The sequence below is a fragment of the Mus musculus genome, chromosome 16, assembly GCF_000001635.26.
Source record: "Mus musculus strain C57BL/6J chromosome 16, GRCm38.p6 C57BL/6J".
In the NCBI taxonomy this organism is placed as follows: domain Eukaryota; kingdom Metazoa; phylum Chordata; class Mammalia; order Rodentia; family Muridae; genus Mus; species Mus musculus.
In genome coordinates this window covers 98062118-98083290 of record NC_000082.6, presented here as the reverse complement: position 1 = coordinate 98083290, position 21173 = coordinate 98062118, and the positions used below count along the sequence as shown (strand labels likewise).

Here is a 21173-nt window from a genome sequence, read left to right as displayed (position 1 = left end):
TAATCTGCTGTTTTAGGATGAGGTGCTGAGTGCCAGAAACTGCAGTTTCTGACCTGAGAGGATCACAGAACGCAGGTCAGGTACAACAGCATAGTAACTTAGACTTAGATAAGTAAACTTTTTATTATACAGCAACCCTAAATTTTTGTTAAGACAAAGCCTTACCCTCCGCCTATGCTCTTACCTCTCCGTTGCCTCAAGAAGAACCGAAAAGAAAGAAGAAATACCTCACGCTGGGGCTGCACCACGGCACAAATGCATCAAAATTAATTACACTATGAACATAACAAACCAGAAATTAATAAGCCTATTCATATCTATAAACTATTGTTACCCCAAATCTCCCTCTAATAGTTAATATCCTGGGCACCTTTCCGCTTGTGGGACAGTTTGCTAACTCCCCTGCAAGTTGAGTAATGGGCTATGCAAGCTACCTACCTTAATTCCAGGAGGGAGAAGTCAAACAGCCTAGTGAGTTAGGGAAGCTGGGGCTGAAGTCAGGACCTGGTGAGCACAGGGTCACTGCCCACATAGGGGAGGAGCAAGCCACTGAGTAGTGGCAGATCTCCGGCTGCCTTCCTGATGGGGCCTCCCTGGGGCTGTGCAGGGAGACAGAAGAGTAGGCTATTGGAGGACCCGCACCAGTACTATGGAAATGCAAATCCCTGTAGATCTGGAAAAGGTCAGGCATTGGACTTGAAGAATCTTCAATTGGGCTGAGAATCTCTACGCAATGTACCTTTAAGGGAGGTGCTCGAGTCACTCAAGACTTATTGGCCAATCAGATCCTTTAGGCTGACTTGCCAGTCAGAAGGGAAGGCGGGTTTTTCCGGATGCCTTGGCGCGAATTTCACTTAGTTGCTGAGCAGACTTGAATGAGCCTGTGTGCTGTGCTCCTTGTCCTGCCGCTGGATGCTGTGGATTGTGCTCAGGCAAGCTCCGAAGGTGCGACATCGTGAGCACAGGGTCACTGCCCACATAGGGGAGGAGCAAGCGGCTGAGCAGTGGCAGGTCTCCGCCAGCCTTCCTGGTGGGGTCTCCCTGGCGCTGTGCGGGGGGGACAGATTGGTAGGCTATTGGAGGATAGGCACAAGTACTACAGAAATGCAAATTCCTGTAGATCTGGAAGAGGTTGGGTCCTGGCCTTGAAGCTTGGACTGAGAACCTACACTGTGTACCTTCAGCTAACTCTTAACTCTAACGGAGGTGCTCCAGACTTACTGGCCAGTCAGAGCCTTTAGGCGGACCTGCCAGTCAGAAGAGAAGGCGGGCTTTCCGGTTGCCGTGGTGCGGGTTTCACTTAGTAGCTGAGCCAGCTTGAATGGGCCTGTGTGCTGTGCTCCTTGTCCTGCCGCTGGATGCTGTGGATTGTGCTCAGGCAAGCTCCGAAGTTGCGCCATGGTGAGCACAGGGTCACTGCCAACAATGGGGAGAAGCAGGGGTCTCAGCAGCGCGAGCTGGTGTGGTGGGGCTTTCACAGGACTGAATGGGAATCGGCGGCCACGTGTGAGGTCCCCTGAGGTCCTAGCCACTCGCGGGACCCAGCCGTAGCCTCTGAATAACTTCACTGTGGGGGCTGCATTTGGCCTGTGTGTAGAACGATCTTTGGCATGATCCCAAACTCAGAGAGTCCTAGTTTCTGCAAGTTCTGTTCTTAGCATTTGACATTAAGGTGGACAGTCCATTTGGAGTTAATTTTGTGGAGGTTGTAAAAGACATCTCATGTGCTGGGTAGCAATCCAATATCAAGCTGTGATGTAAAAGTGCAGGATTGATGATGTAAAGGATTTACTAAAGCTTAGGAGATAGTAAGGCACTCCAAGTAGAATTTATCTGAGGGTGGACTCCATGTAAAACATCTCACAGATAAGTAATGTGCTAACCAGGGCAATTAGAGTTTAGGTTGCTAGGATACACATGCTTGTTCACAAGGATTGCCCAGAAATATGGCTCCAAGCCATAATAAAGAAAACAAACTTGATTTACAAGCAGCCACTAGGCCCATCTCCATATGAAAGAGCAGGCCTCTAACCAGCTGCTCAATGGGGCATTACAGGATCACAATCTACAGTAAGGCCTAGTGTGCCATAAAGGTTCAGTTTTCTGCTTGAAAAAAGCATACTTATGCCACATGGGCGAGATGACACTTAGTGACAACCATGTGAAAAGGGTAAAAAGAAAAGAAAAGAAAACACTGTTGCATTATTGAGTGCTGGCGTGATCAAACTGTAATTTCCCTGAGGTTCCCCTGTCTGGAGCATGATATAGCTCCTTCTAAAACCCAGGAACATGCTTGGCAGAGCCAGTCACAGCCTGGGGCCTACTCACCTGGCTCCTTGGCAGCTTACCCTGAGGCCCTGGGTATAGAGATAAAACCAGGGCCTTTTCTAAAACCAGGAATATGCTTGGGAGAGGTTGAATCAGATTCTGAGAACAAGACTTCCTACCCTATGGGGCTGTGGTTATCATTCCCAAGGCCATGAGAGATTTGGTCAGAAATGTTTTTGAGAAACACTGAGTTGCCCTTGTGCAGCACTGTTTAATTAGACTTCTCCTGAGTGTGTCCGATTGTATGATGCTTCTGCTGACTTCATAGTTTCTTCATCTTTCTCCTGACTTCATAGATGTCTCCCATCTCCTTCCTTTTCACTCATGTCAATCGTGTACAAGATGGTATTCTTTAGAAGCTTGCTTAGCATGAGCCATAGCTTGTGTAAGACCTCCCCACCCCAGCTTTTTTACTTTCTACCTTTTCCTTTTCCAGTTTTTTCATCATCTGGAACCTTCCACTCAGGACACTGTCACTAACCTGCTGTGTTAGGGCACTGTGTATTTAAGAAATGATCCTGGGAATATGCTTGCTGTGTAGATTTCCCATGTGTCTTAGTGGCTAGAATTGCAGCCTCCAGTCTGTATTTAAGTTGTTCAAAACTTAACCTCAACCTGAACCTAAAAGAGACTAAAGGGTGTCAGCATATGTGGAATGAAAAATCCATTCTAGTCTGGCTCCTCTTTTAGCCTTAATCAGTGTAGCTGGTCTTTGCTACTTCATGGTTACTTCTTTTCCCCTACCCTTAACCCCTTCCCCAACAGCACCCAAGCTCCACCTCCCCCCTCCCCCCCCCCCCCCCCCGCGTCTCCCCCACACACCCCTTCGTCACTCCCTAACACCAGATAGGAGAGTAACAAGGATGGAGGAGAAAGAGATTTTTGAATCTACTTTCTTTCCTTGTACTGGACCCCCCAGCATGAGTCAGACAGTCTCTGATACCGAAGGCAAGGATTAAATATAGAAAAGGCAGAAAGAAGATGTAAAGACGAGAGTTAGATTTGGGAGGACTGCTGGTTAATACTGCTGCAGCAGCAGCCAGCAGCAACCAGAGCCTTGAGTTTATTTTTAGTAGTGTTTTTATACCCCACAGTATCATTCAAAGCAAAGCCACAAGCTTACAGAAACAATTTCCTGAAATATACACAGAATATCTGTTTTTATCCAAAGGTACCTCCCTTGAACCTCAGGAGTACCCCCTCTTATCGTCCTATGCCTCATCAGGCTGGGAAATCTGCCAACAGACCCAGACCCTCCTTGACTGCCTGGGCACATAGAAGAATAGGGTTAGTTTTAAAGCATAAACATCATCATCATCAAGGAAGGAAAAAAGTGTAAAGGAAGTTCCCTGTATTCAGGGTCTTATCAAGATGATCGAGATATGACAAATTGTGAGGAACACATTCCTCAGCTGGTTTTTTTTTTTTTTTTTTTTTTTTAGCTTACTTCCTTGTCCTGGCCCAGTGTCAAATATTCTGGCCATTTTCCTAGAAGCGGTATCAAGAGCTCTCCACACCTGTGAGAGTAGAAGATTCTACTAAAGTACAAATTTACCATACTAGGGCTCTGTCTGCCCATAGGGTGGGGTAGAAGGGCAGAGCTGGGAAGGCCTGTGCTGTCTGAGTGATTTAATCTCTAATCCTCCAGTAGGAGAGCTGCTACCGTCCTCTGGGCAGCCTAGGAATCAGGAGGAGCAGCATTGGGAGGTAGCTTGGAGGTTCTTTCCATATTCTCCCAAGCCATGCCATTGTGATTGTGACAGCCACCAGGAAGAACGGATTGGCTAAGCAATCGCAGTCCAGTCTGATTGGACAGTGATTGACTGGGAACCAGACTGTCTTTCTTTTGGTACATGTGGTGACCTGGGCAAAGAGCCTTGGCCTCTGAGCTGCCTGAGTGTGGATTCCCTGGAGGGGAGTAGGCTCTGCAGCTCTGGCCATAGGAAGCTGTGTTATTTATATCACTGCTCCATGTGCACATACAAGCATTGCTTTTGATGTGCAGAAGACAGATTTCAACACTGAAAATCTGGTTTCTAGAAGTTCTGAACATTGCATTGCAAATTCAGTTTTGTGTGATAGATTTTACAAATAGTTTAGAAACTGGTAGAGATGAGGTTATGGGGATCATCCTTCAGCAAGATCTGATTAAAATCCTTTTACCTTTCCACTATCACCAGTCAAAATGCATGAAGTGATTCAGGGAAATTCAGTTCCAGGGTCCAAAAGGAGTTTCTGAGATGTAAAGGTTTCTTAAGTGTGCATGGTGGTGTGCAGGTGGGTAGGGCAGATTCTATATCATATGCTATAATCCAGGTGGCAGGAAGCAGATATTAAAATTATTCTTCAACCTTGGTTTGTGTGTGGGCTCAATAGGGCTGGGTTTGTGCAAGAACACAAAGGGGCATTAGGTTCAGCAGAGCTCTAGCCCATCTTTCTGATGACGTCCATATAGAGAGAGCTCTGGGGCCTCTGTTTGGAAGTGGGACCAGTAGTAGCTGGAGGGATCAGAAATGTACCAGTTAGGGGTCACTTTGAATAATTTTTGTGGGAGTTGTGAAGTCTGTTTTTATTCCATTTGTATACATATGCAGTCATGGGTAATATTGGTCATGTTCACATTTTTCCTGACTGAGTTTCCTTAGGTCTTTTGATTGAAACTTGACTATAATTTGGGGCTTATATTTGGGACTTTTTTTCTCTACATCTCATTATTTTTTCATGAATGTTATAAAGCTTTTGGTTATTGTAGCTCTGTTATAAGTACGGATAGAATTTACATTGTGCTGAAAGGTGTACTATTTTTTCATAATCCTAATGACAATTCTGAGGTGTTTTGTTTTGTTTTGTTTTGTTTTGTTTTTTTCATGGCAGATAGCTTTGGAATCAGCTTTCCTGTTAGAAGTTTTCTTTAGATTGTTTTGAATTTATGCTGCAAATTAAACCTACCCATCATCCCTTTTATTTTTGAAAACCTCCCTATAATGGTGTTTTTTACAATTGTAAGTATGTGAAACTAAAAATGATGTGAAATAATGTACAAAGCTATAGAAAGAGGACTTTAGCATAGACTTTAGGGACACAGAATATATTGTTAGGGTTACATTAATGATACCTCACTAAGTATAACTTAATTGAGAAAACAAAAAGAGTGAAAATAAGGCATTGTCCAGAATTGAATAATGAATATGAATATGATACAGGGTTGTGTATTAGGAATAAACTCTGAAAGCAGTAGGTTGGGATTTTTCATAGATGTCAATAAAAATTAGTTAAGACCATGTTGTGTTATAGTTGATATAAAATTTTACATAGTTAATGTATGTATTCTGATACATTTGCACATAATACCTACTCCCAAGCAATCCAATTCTACTGACTTCTCATAAAAATGACAGAATTGCCATGGATCCCAGCAGTCTTCTCAGTATAGTTTCCATGCACTTGAAATTAGTTTAAAGAAGAACCAGAATTCTCATGTTCATTGCAGTTGTATTATGGTAGCCTAAATAAAAGAATTACCTCAGTGCTCATTTGTTGAGGAAAAGCTGGGTGCCTTAAGGTGACATTGTGCTAAAGGAATGAAGACAATAGTAAAGGTTAAATGATTAAGTTCTTGTAAAGACTCTCAGAGTCAGTGCTGTATTGGTCATAAAAACGGCATATAATTACAGCTTAAGCCTTGTTGACCCACTTCTTTTTCCCATATAATTTTAATCTTTCGTGCACTCTTATTGTCAGATGGATATGAGGACTTGAACCATCTTGTCTATCTGCAGGTAGCAGTAGAAAATAAAGGGTGACCATTCATCTCAGTCAGTCAACAGGATCTCAAGGGAGGGAGGGAGGATTGAAAAGAAGAAGACAGTTAGACATCACTATAACATGACTCCAGCCTGTGCTGAGGCTGAAGCAGGTCTATTTCCCTCAAGCCTGCTTTTAGACCATTTTAAGTACATGCCAATAATAAGGTCAGTTCTAGGTCAAGGAATACACAAGCTAATAAACAAAGTCCAGGAATCATACCTTTAAGGGGCTTATCAGAGCGACCAAGATAAAAGGAATGCCACACATTCCTTGGCTGAGATTACCTGGAGCTTTGTATTAGCCCAAATGTAACTATTCTATTCTGAGCCTACTTCCATGTCCTTGTTCAATGTCAAATTCCTGCCAAATCCCTACAGAATGGCAGAAAGCACTTAATCTAGCTGAAGCAATCTCCTTCAAAGGGTTATACTAATGTTTAGTTAGCACATTATATGGGGAAGAGAAATGAACTATCAAGCTTTCTGTAGCAAGAGTTGTTAAGATGGGAAGCAAATGTGGTATTATAGTACACTGTAAAAATGCAGAAAGTGGCTTTATTTGGATGGTATGAAAGTTTTCTGCCTGTGAGTCATACTGCATGAAAAAGTAAAAATGAATTTAAGAAACAGACTGTTTTGTTTTTATTTAAATACTGATGATAAATTACAATTGGACACACATGTAATAGCCTTAAATAACTGATTCATCTGTATTTTCTCTGCATTAAGTAAGTTAGATGGTAACACTTTCATTTTTGATTTGGAGAATGTATTTAAACATTTAACATTTTTATAGCTTGGTGTATTTATTCTTAATGTATAATATAGTTAATGCAGCAAATTTGTACAATATCACATATTTCTTTTATTGAAGAGATATGTAGACATTGGCTTTTCTTGACAATAGTCAAGAGTTTGCTTTTGAAATGAAATAAGAAACATTGTGATGCCACATTTCAAACTAGTGAAAACTAAAACAAGAAAATGACTGCTTTTGTTTCCTACGTGATATATATTTCACATTGCTGAGAGCAAAACTCCTGATTTCACAGACATAGACTGGGCACAAGACGAGCTTATCATGAACTCCTTTGTTGCAGGGTATTTGATCACACTGTTAACCCAGGGAATATCAAGTTTACTTGTGGTTGGGGGTGGGATGGGGTAGGGAAGCTGTTTCTACTTGTGGTGTGGCTCAGCCCTTAGTACACATGTTTGCTGCCAAACGATGAAAATAAAGTTAGTTTTAGAAGGAAGCACTCATGCTTGAAAGCAATGTCTAATTGAGTAGCTGACAAAATGATGAATTAGAGAAAGATCTGACAAAATAGTATATGCCCAACTCTCAAGAGAAGAGAGAGGGAAGAGAGGCAACATAAGAGGAAGCAGCCGAGAGGGTGAGAGGAGGAGCAGTTTTACCTGGAGAGTTTAACAGAGACAGGCTAAATAGAAAACAAGCTAGACACAGGTGAAGAAAGAATGAGCTAGAGAATGAGACCATACCAGAAGATGAGAACAGATTGCTAGAGTTCATTTGAGGCCAAGCACAGCAATTCATTCAGAAGTGAAAGAAGCCAGTTTGAATCGGTTAGCATGAAGAGGAGTTTGAGTCAGAACAACTGAGTAGGCCAGCCAGCCCAACTTCAGAAAGAAAAAGAAAGGGTGATTTTATTCAGCAGTTAAGTCTCTGATGCCCAAAACATTCTAGACCTAGATAAGATTGTACAGAGGTTAGAAACTTTCAGGACTAGGTCTAGATGATCAGGAGAAATTGAACCTCCAAGATGATATTTTTACACTCCTTTGTGATGGTCAGTATCTACAAAAACAGAACAAAAGCTGTATCTGTAACAATCCTACTGTCCCTGTCTTCACTATTTTGCTTTTCTTTGTTCATTATTGCTTACTTTTTTTGCATTTTCATTTAAGCAGTAATGAATTAATATTTATTTGAAGATAGATTCTCATTCAATATATCCTGAGCACTGTTTTTCCTCCCTACACTCTTCCCAGCTACCACCCCCTCCCCTATTTCACCTATCCTCCTCTCCCCAAGATCCAGTAGCCACCTGCCCTGTTTACTAGTCAAAAAGGAGCAGACCTCCAAGAGAGGACAGCCTAACAGGACAAAAAAAGATAGAAAAAGACAACGTGAAAGCCTTCATATTGGACAAGGCAACCTGATAGGAGGAAAAGTCTCAAGATCAAGCAAAAGAATCAGAGTTACACCTGCTCCCACTGTTAGGAGTCCCACAAAAACACCAAGCTAACAACCATAACGTATCAGCAGAGGACTTGGCACAGACCCATGCTGTCTCTCTGCTTGCCATTTTTAAGTCTCTGTAAGGTTCCTAGAAATCCAGTCAATGTTACTCATGGGTTCCCTCTCAGGTCAAGGGTCTCAAGTTAAACCAAACATTGGTTGGCCACTCAAACAATTTTGTTACTATCATGGCCCAGAACATTGTGTGTGTGTGTGTGTGTGTGTGTGTGTGTGTGTGTGTGTGTGTAGAATTCCTTCTCTCTTCAAAGAGAATAGAACATAGGGGTGAAAGCTCCAAGCCTGCACCAGTTTGGTTTCTACATTCAGTGAACCTTGTAGAATTTGTCCTGATTGATGGGGCCCTGCTGTCAGTTATGTGAGAGCAGTTTTGTCCCAGCATCAGCATGGATTGTTTAAGGATCTCCAAGGGACCACCTTAGCCAACAGCTCAACTATATATGTAGCCCATTTCTAATACTGAAGCCCTGGCTGGCCTCAAAAGGATGTTCAGTTCAGACTTCATATTCTTCATTACTTGGAGTCTTCATTAAGGTCACCCTATAGCATCCAGGAAGTTGATATTGTACTGGGTTTTTACACTAACCCCCAAATGACCCCATTCCAGCTGTTTCTCCCTGCATTGTACTTTAACCCTGCATTAACCCAACTGATCCCCACCACTCCTGTTCCAATCAAACCTCAGTCTACTCACAGAAACTACTCTATTTCCCCTTTAGAAGGAGATCTGTGCTTCCCTCCTATAGCCCATCTCTACCTAGCCTCTCTGGGTTTGTGGAGTACAGCTTGATTATTGTTTACCTAATAGGAAATATCCACTTATAAGTGAATGCATGCTGTGTTTGTCTTTCTGGGTATGGATTACCTCACTTAGGGGGATTTTTCTTTTTTTTAAGTTGCATTCACTTGCCCATAAATTCACGATGTCATTTAAAAAAAAAAATACAGTTGAGTGATACTCCATTGCATAAATGTACCACATTTTTTATTATCCATTCTTCAGTTGAGGTACCTCTAGGTTGTTTCCAGTTTCTGTCTAGTGTGAATAAATATGATATGAACATAGTTGAGCAAATGTCCCTGTGGTAGGGTAGAGCAACTTTTGGATAGATTCCTAAGAACAATGTAGCTGGTTTTGAGATAGATGGATTCTCAGTATTCTGAGGAACCACAATTCTGAGGAAATACTGACTTCCATAATGGTTCTGTTAGTTTGTACTCCACAAGCAGTGGAGAGTTCTTCCCAGTTCTCCACATCCTTGCCAGCATGAGCTATCACTTGTATTATTGGTCTTAACCATTCTGATATGTACAAGATAAAATTTCAAAGTAGTTTTGGTTTGCATTTCCCTGATGGCTAAGATGGCGATGATTTCATTAAGTATTTCTCAGCTTTTGGAGATTCCTCTGTTGAGCATTCTACCCCATTTTTAAATAGAATTTTTCTTTGGAAAGCCTAGTTTCTTGAGGTCTTTGTATATTTTGTATATTAGGCCTCTATAAGATATGGATTTGGATATAAGATATGGATTTAAAAAAAAAAAAAACTTGTCCCATTCCTTAGGCTGCCTCTATGTCCAATTGACAGAGTTTTTCCCCACTTCTAATCTGCTTTCTATTATTGGCAAAGAGGAGAAACAGAATACACAGGATGAGTATTGGTCTGTAATTTCTTAATTTTTAAATCATATTTCTATACTTCATGCTTAAAAGACATATGTTTGTCTTTCTGTCTCCTTTTATTTGTGGTGCTATCTATGTTGTGTGTTTTTATTCATTATAATCTAATTATATTGTTATTTCTCTGAAAAGTGATAGACGGTCACATATTTTCGTCTTCTGACAACTTACTATGAGTTTCTTGAGTTTTTTTTTTTAAAGATTTATTTATTACATGTAAGTACACTGTAGCTGTCTTCAGACACACCAGAAGAGGGCGTCAGATCTCGTTACAGATGGTTGTGAGCCACCATGTGGTTGCTGGGATTTTAACTCTGGACCTTCCAAAGAGCAATCAGGTGCTCTTACCCACTGAGCCATCTCACCAGCCCTTGAATTTTTGATAGTTTGGGAAACAGTTTTAGTTTCTTCTTCTTAATTCTGAAGGCTTGCCTCTCCTCATTTCTTGGCAGCTCTGTCTTCCTGTTGTTGCAATCAGCAATTTTTGGAGTTTTGCTACTTTTGATATGGTTAACACATTTGATTTGTGTTTTTAAAACTTTCTGATCTATTATTGTCTCTGTGTCCTAATTAGCTTCAGTTGTCAACATTTTGGAGCCTACAATCATCTGAGGAAGCCTCACTTGAGGTCATGCCCTCGTCAAAATGGCTGGATGCTATGTTAGTGAGAGATTGTGATGATTGATGTGGGAAGGCTCTTCCACTGAGGGTGGCAGGATTCCTCAGCAAGTGGGCCTGGGCTACATAAGAGAGCTAGCTGAGCATGAGACAGTGACCAAGCAAGAGGGCAAGGCAGGAAACAATGTTTGTCTATGGTTTTTGCCTTATTTTCTTGAAGTTTCTATCCTAAGCTCACAAAATGATGGACTGTGTTCTGACAGAACCAAACAAGTGAACCTGTTCATTACCTGAGTTGCTTTTGGTTAGAGGATTTAATCAAAGTAGCAGAGTAGCAAGTTAGAACGAAGAAGAAGAAGAAGAAGAAGAAGGAGGAGGAGGAGGAGAAGGAGAAGGAGAAGAAGAAGGAGAAGAAGAAGACCCCAAAAGTGATTTTGTTGCTGGACAGAAACTGGACATGTTCTCCTTTGGAGGAATGTGGGACATATCAGGACTTGAGATGGCAAACAGCAAAGAAATCTGCACTCAGAGCTTAACTTGCTGTTGTTGTGGCATCTGGAAGATATGAATATTGCAAGTTATGCAGACAGAAGTTGAAGTTGTAGGATTTCAGTTGAAAATAGAATGAAAAATTTAGCTAGAGGTCATTTTTGTGGTAATTTTACCCCAAAACTTCCTTATTCTTCCCATGCTCAGAGAAATCGAGTAAGGCAGAATTAAAAAATAATTGGCTGTATTTCTTAAATGGAATATTGAATCTGTTGGATGATTATTACTAGTAACCCATTCATGACTACAATGAAAAAAAAAAGCAAAAAGTTGGGCAGAAATAAATGCAGTCTGTGGCTTGTAGAGAAAAACAGCATTGGGTAGTTTCAAATGGCAGCCAAATGCTGAGACAGAGGCCCGAGTTCAGGAATGAAAGTCTAAGAAGGTGTCCTAAGGAAAACACACCCTCCTGCTAAGCCTTCAATGAATGGAAAGGGGGATGAGGTGGGAGGATAGGTAGGCAAAGTGATTCCTAGTCCCCAGAAGGAGCTTCATAGAAAACCCACTACAGCTGTGGTCCAAGCATGGCGGAGTCCATCCAAACTTAAAAGGAGCAACCAAGTTCTGGAAATAAGAAAGATGTAAAATGTAAGGTCATGGATTCTTCCCCTGTAGTTTCAGTTCAGCACTGTTCCAGCCAGAATCAGAGCCCCAGTGAGGGAGGAAACTGTGAGAGTGCATTGCATGAACCTGTGAGGATGAAGCCTAAGTTGCATTTTGAGACCACAAGATGTTGAGATACCTAAGCTATGAGATACCTGCTATGGAGAGCTGCATATAGAGAGTGCAAGTAACTAAACTGAGAGATGTATGAGAAGTTTCATGGATAGGGCCATCGATGTCTTTTGAAACTGAGTCCCTGTGTGTCTGAGATAGAGTTACATGATATGGTGTTTGTCCTGCTGGGTTTCCTGCCTTGGTCCAGTCTTTCCTCACTATGTACATATTCCTCTCCATTCGAAATGGAAGGGGCATTCTGTGCTTTTGTATGTTGGAAAGATATAATAACTTGACTTTTGATTTTACAAGACGTAACAATCAAGAATGTCAGAGGAGTGCATGGAGAGATGCCTCAACAGTTAAGAGAATTGGCTGCTTACTCTTTCAGAGGTCCCAAGTTCAATTCTCTGCAACCACATGGTGGCTCACAACCATCTGTAATGGAATCTGATGCCCTCTTCTGGTGTGTCTGAAGACAGCTACAGTGTACTTATATGAATGAAATAAATAAATCTTGAAAAAAAAAAAAAAGAGTGTCCTAAGAGACTTTGCTACATTTGAAGAATGCATGGGCTGCTGCAGACTGTTAGGGTCATTGAAGTTAAACTGTGTACATTTTCAACATGGATGACCATGGTCAGAATGTAGTTGTTTGAGTGAAAAAGCTCACAGATAGGAAGATGTCTTTGAACACTTGTTTCTCTCTTGCTTTTTGATTTTACAAGATGTAGCAATCAAGAGTGTCAGAAGAGGGGATGGAAATATGGGTTAGCAGTTAAGAGCACTGGCTGCTTGTTCTTCTAGAGGTCCTAAGTTCAATTCCCAGCAACCACATGGTGACTCACAACCATTTGTAATGGGATCTGATACCCTCTTCTGGTATACTACATATAAATATTGCTACAGTGTACGCATATAAATGAAATAAATCTTAGAAAGAAAGAAAGAAAGAAAGAAAGAAAGAAAGAAAGAAAGAACGAACCAAACATTTGAAGAATGTACAGGGTGCTGCAGACTATTAGGGTCATTGAAGTTAAACTAAGTGCATTTTCATCATGGGTGACCATGACCAGAATGTAGTTGATTGAGTCAAAAAGCTCCCAGATAGGGTGATGTCTTTGAACACTTGTTTCTCCTTTGTGGCTTTCTTTGGGAGAGCTTATAATGTTAGGGTCCAAGAATCACTGAAGGAAGAATCCCCCAACTCAAATAGTATACAAAATCGTTTTATTTTGCAGAATTCTATCATACAGGGGTCTGCCATTCACTATGATGGATACAGACATGTGAGCTTTGCAAGCTCAATTTAAAGCCAGTTAGAGGAATTCCAGGGAGGAGAAGGTGAACTTTATTCTGATTGGTTGGTTCAAATTCCAAGGGTATAGGTGTCTTTGGGATTGGTTAAGCTTCTGGGGGAACTTGGGGGACTTTACGGAACTAAAATTATTCTTGGTTTAGGCTTGGCTCAGGCCTGGTGGTAGGGGCAGTTCCTAGAAGCTTCTGATTGGCTGCCTGTGATAGTGGGTTTCCTGGAATTGACTTGTTTGGACTTTTCCAGTTCTAGGAAACAAAAACTTAGGCCTAGTCTTCCATAGTGTCAGTTTGCAGCCTGTCATGGAGTCAGCTTGGCTCTGACCAACTCATTTCTCTCAATGAAAGCTTTTGTAGGAGGAAACTTTCTAGATTGCTTATTGGGGATGAGATTTGAGTGTCTATAGACTCAACTCATTTCCGGTTTGTGTGTGTTCATGTGTGTGTGTGTGTGTGTGTGTGTGTGTGTCCCCTGTGTTGTGATTGGACCTAATTAGTCAGCTTCCTTCTTATGGCGTCTTGCCTTCATCATTATAGACTATCCATAAATCACATAAGATGCAGTTGAAGCAATTGTTATTCAGTGCTAAACTATGTTGCAAGCCTGGTATTTTATAATTTTAATTTTGTTGTTTTTGTCTTTGAGGACAATGTTTCTTTGTGTAGCCCCAGCTGTCCTGAAAGTAGGTATGTAGAACATGTGGCCTCAAACTTAAAAGTCCATCTGACTCTGGCTCCAGAATGCTGGGTTTAAATGTGGGTCAACATGCCTAGCATTTTCTTTGTTTTTTTTGTTTGTTTTTATATTATTGACTGATGGACTAGATTGTAAGTTTTTGTACATATCAAGCATATGCTGTTGTGTTGATAGTCATCCACGTTGTGAATTTTGAAATTTGGCAGAGAGAATATTCTGTTTCTCAGTATAGTCTGTATTCATGACATTAATACTGCCTGAGCTTTACTGCCTGAGCTTTCTGAGTCATTGGTTTGCAGGTACATAACATTCTTCCTACCTGTTGTGTTTGTTTTCATTTTTTAAATGAATATGAGTATTTGAGTGTATGCATGAATATGCACATCATGTATGCCTGGTTCCCATAGTAGTGAGAAGATGGGTTCAGAATTCCTGAACTTGGAGTAATCAATAACTACTGGCAATTGAGCCTAATTATTAGCAAGACCAGCAAGAGCTCTTCACTGCTGAGCCATCTCCTGTCCTATGTAGTATCAACATTTACATTGCCAATATTTTCATCAGTCCATTTGTATTTAAAGATGCATCCCCTTTTAGTAAGATCTCATTACTGTTATAGATTAAACTGGGACACTTCAGGATTCTGGAAGCTGAATAGAGAACTGGAGTGAATGTGTCATTCTTTGTAGGAACTCCAATAAAAACCTCTGAGTCCTTTCTATTTTTCCTGTTTGTTTGATTGATTATTACAGGGGAGACTGGGTCTTAATATGTACCTCTGGCTGTCCTGGGTAGACCAGAGATATACCTGCCTCTACCTCCTGAGTGCTGCCATTAAAGACATGAACTACTATGCTCAGTTTGTCCATCATTTTTTGTAGTTAGTAATTGTTCATAAAATTTCTCTGATGTGTGCTTAATACTACTCACCCCCTCTCTTAATTAGCATTTCTCTTTCAAGGCTACCACTCAAAGAGCAAAGAAATGACAGAAGTGAACCTTATTATTCAGTTTCCTTCTAAGATGACTTGGTAATTACATCAGAACTTCTTGGTCATGAAATAAGTGAGGGAAGCACCAGAATCATACAAATATATTGTCAATGAAGCATACATTTACAGTGATGTTGGTATCATGGTTTCATTTTTACACATGTATACAATATTTTAGGATGAATTGACCTATGATGATGTGCATGTGAACTTTACTCGTGAAGAATGGGCTTTGCTGAATCCTTCACAGAAGAGCCTCTACAAAGATGTGATGTTGGAGACCTACAGGAACCTCAATGCTATAGGTAAGACTGAATTTTCTTTCACTTTTTAAAATGAGGGAACAATTGTTTCTTTGCTATTGATGCTTTTCTGTAATTTCAATTGAGAATGAGGAAGAATGAGATGAGTAAATCACATCTGCTAAAGATAGTAACTTAAATTTGCCTAATTTCTAATAATATATCATATATTTTCTGATACTATATTTTAGGCTACAATTGGGAAGACAATAATATTGAAGAACATTGTCAAAGTTCCAGAAGACATGGAAGGTAATTTTCATGTGCAAGTTGATATGAATATGCCTCAGAAGAAATGTTAATGTGTCCTGGAACATTTAAAGAAAGGCAATAGTGTAAAAAAAAAGTACTTCTTTAAGTGTAGTGATTATTAAGTTCTCACAAATCCATATACCTCAACGTCAGGTGTCTGATTTGTGTTTTCAAGGCATTTCTCTAAAAGAGAAGATGAGGAAACAATGCCCTAACACATAGTTCCATTTGAATCATAGCCACAGTACAGCTACTCTGTAGAACTGCCAATCTAGTGTCATACCACTTACATATTGCCAAAGATATATATTAGGTGGTAAGTGTATGTTTCTAATAAGCAAATATTCCATAGTAAAGCTAATTACTCATATAGTAACATTGCTAAGTTTAAGTGAGAGGGGCAGTTTATGAGAGTCAAGAATGTTGATGACGAGAAACCTTCATTCCTATACCATATATCTATGATGAACAAACAGCCAAACTGCCTGAATGCAATGTAGAAATCTTTCATTTGTTATTCTTTTTTAATAGTTATACCCTGTATCACAATAGATACAAGCCATGTGAGTATAGGGATATTTAAAGAAGCAGAACCTTCTCTCTCTCCCAGAACAATTAAGATATATGTAGTAGTCCACATTTGAGCCAAATTTCTCAGGGTGTTACAAGTTTATAATTATTTGGTTTGCCAGCTTCAGTGGGAATATATCCATATACTCACACTGCAGAAAATCCCTATGAGTACTAGGATTGTGGACATTCTTTTCTGTTTGTCCTTGTTTATTTTGCCATTTTAGTATGAAAATGTAGTGTATTTCACAATATAGGCAAATTTATGAATGTATGTGAAAAATCTCATAGAGAAAAAGGATGCTACAAATATGAGCCATGTAATAACACTTACCATTACAGGTATGCAAAACAACCATGATGAAGGGGAAACCATGATGTAAAGAAATTGATAAAAATCTTAATATGTGATTCCTGTTTACAATTAGACCAAATTATAAAGTTAATTCCTACAGATAAAAAGATTCATTGGTTTAGTGAATGCGGTAAAGCTTTCACATGTGCCAATTATCTTTACAGGCATGAAAGAAGACTTACTGGAGAGAAACCCTCTGAAAATATTCAGTGTGGTAAAGACTTTGCAAGTCACAGTTATCCTCAAAGGCATGAAAAAATTCATACTGGAGAGAAACCCTATGAAGGTATTCAGTATGGTGAAGCCTTTGTACATCAAAGTAGTCTCCAAATAATACATACTGGAGAGAAACCCTACAAATGCAATCAATGTGGCAAAGCCTTTGCACAACACAGTACTCTGCAAATACATAAAAGAACACATACTGGAGAGAAACCCTATGAATGTAATCAATGTGGTAAAGCCTTTGCACAACACGGTAATCTCCAAATACATAAAAGAACACATACAGGAGAGAAACCCTATGAATGTGATCACTGTGGTAAAGCCTTTGCATATCTTGGTCATCTGCGAGTACATAAAAGAATACACACTGGAGAGAAACCTTATAAATGTGATCAATGTGGTAAAGCCTTTGTAGCTCAGAATGGTCTTAAAAGACATGAGAGAGTTCATACTGGAGAGAAACCTTGCAAATGTGATCAATGTGGTAAAGCATTTGCATATCATAGTTATCTCCAAGTACATAAAAGAACACATACTGGAGAGAAACCCTATGGATGTAAGCAATGTAGTAAATCCTTTGCCTCTCATGATCAACTTCAAATTCATGAAAGAAGTCATACTGGAGAGAAACCTTACAAATGTAAACAATGTGGTAAAGCATTTGCATATCGTAGTACTGTCCATGTACATAAAAGAACACATACTGAAGAGAAGCCCTATGAATGTAAGCAATGTAGTAAATCCTTTGCCTCTCATGGTCAACTTCAAAGTCATGAAAGAATTCATACTGGAGAGAAACCATACAAATGTAATCAATGTGGCAAAGCCTTTGCATATCATAGTTATCTCCAAGTACATAAAATAACACATACCGGAGAGAAACCCTATGAATGTAAGCAATGTAGTAAATCCTTTGCCTCTTGTGGTCAACTTCAAATTCATGAAAGAATTCATACTGGAGAGAAACCTTACAAATGTAATCAATGTGGCAAAGCCTTTGCATATCATAATACTCTCCAATTACATAAAAGAACACATACAGGAGAGAAACCTTACAAATGTAATCAATGTGATAAAGTCTTTGCATATCACAGTTATCTCCAAGTTCATAAAAGAATACACACTGGAGAGAAACCTTATAAATGTGATCAATGTGGTAAAGCCTTTGTAGCTCAGAATGGTCTTAAAAGACATGAGAGAGTTCATACTGGAGAGAAACCTTGCAAATGTGATCAATGTGGTAAAGCATTTGCATATCATAGTACTCTCCAAATACATAAAAGAACACATACTGAAGAGAAACCCTATGAATGTAAGCATTGTAGTAAATCCTTTGACTCTCATCATGGACTTCAAATTCATGAAAGAAGTCATACTGGAGAGAAACCTTACAACTGTAATCAATGTGGTAAAGCATTTGCATATCATAGTTATCTCCAAGTACATAAAAGAACACATACTGGAGAGAAACCCCATGAATGTAAGCAATGTAGTAAATCCTTTGCCTCTCATGGTCAACTTCAAAGTCATGAAAGAATTCATACTGGAGAGAAACCTTACAAATGTAATGAATATGGTAAAGCCTTTGCACACCATCATAATCTTTGAGAGCATAAAAGAATACATACTGGAGGGAAACCCTATTGATGTAAGCAATGTAGTAAATCCTTTGCCTCTCATGGTCAAATTTGAAAACATAAAAGAATTTCATACTGGAGAGAAACCTTACACATGTAGATAATATGGTAAAGCCTATTCATAATACATAAAAGAACACTAAAGAGTAACCCTATGAATATAACCAATGTGGTAAAAGCCTTTTCAGTGATCTTGAAAGGTGTGAATATACTTGGTCCATGGCAAGTGGTTGTATTAGGAAGTATGGCATTTCTGGAGTAGATGTGGCATTTGAGAAAGTATGTCACAGTGGGGGTGGACTTTGTGATTCTATGCTTAAGTTCCACCCAGGGCAGAAGAGTCTTCTGGTCGCCTTCTGTTCAAGATGTAGAACTCTTGTCTCATCCAGCACCATGTATGCTTGGACATTGCCACTTTTTCAGCCTTGATGATATCAGACTGAACCTCTGAATCTGTACACTACCCCCAATTAAATGTCCTTTATGAGAGTTGCCTTGGTCATAGTATCTTTTCACAGCAATGAAATCCAAATTAAGACAAACAGCATAAAAGATACCATACTGGAGAGAAACTGACAAGCAGATAGTTCTCTGCATATTTGATAACAGAAATAACATGTTTTAAGTAGTCTCTTCTTCCTTCTCCTCTTCTCTCCTTCCATTTTTCCTCGTCTATATTCCTCTACATTTCCTTTTTCTTTCTGCTTCTTTTTTTCCCCATGAGGACAGTGATGTATTAAGATAGACTCTCTCGGATGGAGCTCCTGGGGGAGCCATCTTGGGTCCCGGATCCCTCAGAGACTAGTCTGCACAGGTGAGAGTGCAGACTATAGAAGCGACACAGCTTCTGGGACAGGCCTTGTTTTGGGCCTTCATCTTCAGCTAGGAGGCAGGTCCAAACTCCAGATATCTGTACACCTTCCCTGCAAGAGGAGAGCTTCCCTGCAGAGAGTACTCTGACCACTGAGACTCAGGAGAGAGCTGGACTCCCAGGTCTGCTGACAGAGGCTAACAGACTCACAGGAGGAACAAGCTCCAACCAGAGACAACTATAACGACTAACTCCAGAGATTACCAGATGGCAAAAGGCAAATGTAAGAATCTTACTAACAGAAACCAAGACCACTCACCATCATCAGAACCCAGCACTCCCACCTCAGCCAGTCCTGGATACCCCAACACATCCGAAAAGCTAGACCTGAATTTAAAAACATATCTCATGATGATGGTAGAGGACATCAAGAAGTACTTTAATAAACCACTTAAAGAAATACAGGGGAACACTGCTAAAGAGTTACAAGTCCTTAAAGAAAAACAGGAAAACACAACCAAACAGGTGATGGAAATGAACAAAATCATACTAGACCTAAAAAGGGAAGTAGAAACAATAAAGAAAACCCAAAGTGAGGCAACGCTGGAGATAGAAACCCTAGGAAAGAAATCTGGAACCATAGATGCGAGCATCAGCAACAAATTACAAGAAATGGAAGGGAGAATCTCGGGTGCAGAAGATTCCATAGAGAACATGGGCACAACAATCAAAGAAAATGCAAAATGCAAAAAGATCCTAACTCAAAATATCCAGGACACAATGACAAGACCAAACCTATGGATAATAGGAGTAGAAGAGAATGAAGATTTTCACTTTAAAGGGCCAGCAAATATCTTCAACAAAATTATAGAAGAAAACTTCCCAAACCTAAAGAAAGAGAGAGATGCCCATGAACATACAAGAAGCCTACAGAACTCCAAATAGACTGAACCAGAAAAGAAATTCCTCCCGACACATAATAATCAGAACAACAAATGCACTAAATAAAGATAGAATATTAAAAGCAGTAAGGGAAAAAGGTCAAGTAACATGAAGGCAGGCCTATCAGAATTACACCAGACTTTTCACCAGAGACTATGAGAGCTAGAAGATCCTGGACAGATGTTATGCAGACACTAAGAGAACACAGGCTACTATGCCCAGCCAAACTTTCTATTACCATAGATGGAGAAACCAAAGTATTCCATGACAAAACCATTCACACATTATCTTTCCACGAATCCAGCCCTTCAAGGATAATAACAGAAAAAAACCAATACAACGACGGAAACCACACCCTAGAAAAAGCAAGAAAGTAATCTTTCAACAAACCTAAAAGAAGACAGCCGTAAGAACAGAATCCCAACTTTAACAACAAAAATAACAGGAAGCAACAATTAACTTTCTTTAATTTCTCTTCACATCAATGGACTCAATTCCCCAATAAAAAGACATAGACTAACAGAAATGGCTACACAAACAGGACCCAACACTTTGCTGCTTCCGGGAAACCCACCTTAGAGAAAAAGACAGACACTACTTCAGAGTGACAGTCTGGAAAACAATTTTCCAAGCAAATGGTCCAAAGAAATAAGATGTACCCATTCTAATATCGAATAAAATTGACTTCCAACCCAAAGTTATCAAAAAAGAAAAGGAAGGGCACTTCATACTCATCAAAGGTAAAATCTTCCAAGAGGAACTCTCAATTCTGAATATCTATGCTCCAAATACAAGGGCAGCAACATTCATTAAAGAAACTTTAGTAAAGCTCAAAGGACACATTACACCTCACACAATAATAGTGGGAGACTTCAGCAACCCACTCTCACCAATGGATAGATCCTGGAAACAGAAACTAAACAGAGACACATGGACACTAACAGAAGTTATGAAACAAATGGATTCAATTGATATCTACAGAACATTTTATCCTAAAACAAAAGGATATACCCTCTTCTTAGCGCCACATGATACCTCCTCTAAAATTGACCTATTCAATATAGTACTTGAAGTTCTAGTCAGAGCAATTAGACTAC

General features: G+C 39.9%; 1 long non-coding RNA gene across 1 annotated transcript; it reads left to right on the top strand.

The window, feature by feature from the left end:
* Nucleotides 1-851: 851 nt before the first annotated feature.
* On the top strand, nucleotides 852-20779 carry A630089N07Rik (RIKEN cDNA A630089N07 gene). Its single transcript, NR_015491.1, has 5 exons — nucleotides 852-945; nucleotides 15161-15287; nucleotides 15476-15536; nucleotides 16626-16747; nucleotides 19053-20779. It is a non-coding gene; the product is annotated as an RIKEN cDNA A630089N07 gene (long non-coding RNA).
* Nucleotides 20780-21173: the final 394 nt, after the last annotated feature.